The sequence below is a fragment of the Echinops telfairi genome, unplaced genomic scaffold (genome assembly GCF_000313985.2).
Source record: "Echinops telfairi isolate 266 unplaced genomic scaffold, ASM31398v2 ScPeMD7_23;HRSCAF=83, whole genome shotgun sequence".
Taxonomy (NCBI): domain Eukaryota; kingdom Metazoa; phylum Chordata; class Mammalia; order Afrosoricida; family Tenrecidae; genus Echinops; species Echinops telfairi.
Window position 1 is genome coordinate 73,876,156 of NW_022103920.1, and position 1,981 is coordinate 73,878,136.

Here is a 1,981-nt window from a genome sequence, read left to right on the forward strand (position 1 = left end):
TTGGAACATAAGGACCTAGACAGTGCTTCCTGTTGTCGTCATCAGTTTCACTGGGTTGGCTGAGGCTCGTGGGGACCCTGTTTACCATGAACCAAACCTTGCCTGGTCCTGGGACATGTTCAAGATCATTGGCAAGTTCCAGTGCGTTGTCACAGTCCTGTGCCTGGTGTTGTTTCGTACCTTCAATGCCAGGGCTCGTTTGCCACGAGTCTATTGGAAACATTCTGTGGTGACCCAAAGGGTTTCCATGGCTGCTTCTCGTAAGTGGATGTCCAGGTCTTCTCTCTCATCTGTCTTCGTCTAGAACAGGGTCGGCAAACTTGAAACAAAAGCGCCAATCCTGCCCCTCACAACAATTTAGAAATGATTCGAGAGCCATAGTACAGTTTTATGAATAAATGACATCACCACGATAGGAAAAATATCCTTCAAAAGTGTTCAATTTTACTTCACAGGCACATGTATGGATGGAAAGAGCCACGTGTTGCTCGAGGCCCCTAGTTTGTCGACCCCTGGTCTAAACCACAGAACAAAACAATGGAAACCCAAATAAACCCAACTCACTGCGAACAAGTAGATTTCAATTTATTGTGACCTGAGCCTGAAACCTGTTTATGGGTGACGCCCCTGCTGGTGTTTGAAATACTATTGGCATTGCTTCCAGCATTAAAGCAAATGTGAGCCTCCACCAGTGAAAACAAACAACTGCCAGATGCTTGGTGGCACAATAGTCGTACTATGTATGAATATTAATGCATGTAGCTGCATTCATATTGTGCTTTAATCTACTGGTAGATAGGCTATAGTCAATTAAAATAATAGCAACTATGTAGATAGTGTTCATTATCAAGGTACTCACAATCATGTACAAAAACCTAGACAACTTAAACCTTGCCAGAGCAGTGAGGGTGAGCTTCTGATACCCCGCATGAAGAGAAAAGGCCCACAGTAGCTTTCGCACACCCATTTGAACAAACAGAAATACCTGCGTTGTTGTATCCTAGGAGTGTATTTTAAGCTGCAGATGCGAGGCCCACTGTACTGGGGAATCAGAGTCCTTAAAGAGAAAGTTCCCCAATCTACCCTTCAAGCAAATCTTCCCCGAGGCTCTTGGTGCTCACTAAACTATGAGATCCTCTTCGTGTGAGTGAGTGCAGCCAGGCCCAGGGCTGAGGAGGCCGAATGGGGAAGGGATCGTTGTCTGTCAGCGTCGCTTAGTTTACTCTGGAGGACCATCCAAATCAGCGTAGCATTACCAAGTGCTAATCCCAGAGCAGTTTCAATTGCAAGAATGTTCATTTTTAATCTTTCCAGTCTATCTTAAATATATTTTGCAATGAGAGCACCAAATTTACTATTTACTAAAAATACAACTACTGCATTGTTTAATTCCAGGAAAGATGTGCACGAAGGCTGTATCTTTTCGCAGTCTTTAGCTAGGCTCTCTGCTGAGCAAATAACCTTTGAAGCTGGACTACACGCAGAAGAATGAGGCACCAGGATTAGAGGGAGATTTACTGACAAACTGCCATATGCAGAAGGCACGGCCTTGCTTGCTGAAAGCAAGGAGGAATTGCACTGGCTGATGAAGACCAAGGATTGCAGCCCGCGGTGTTCAGGTGACCTGAGACTGAAACAAATAAAACACATTTCCTCCCAACATAAACAACATCACGATGAACAGGGAAAAGATTGGAGTCGTCAAAGATTTAATTTCGCTTGGATCCATAATCAGTGTTCATGAAAGGAGCCGCAGGAATCAAACAACCATGTAGTGCAAGCGGCAAATCTGCACAAAACCTATTTCACGTGTGGAAGAGCAAGGATGCACTTGGAGCACTAAGGTGCACCTGACCCAAGCCATGGGTTTTCCATCGCGGCATATGCGTGTCAAGGTTGAACAAGGAATACAGAAGACTGAAGAAGAACTGATGTATTTGAATTAAAGTTTTGCTGAAGGATACTGCATGTACTGTGGACT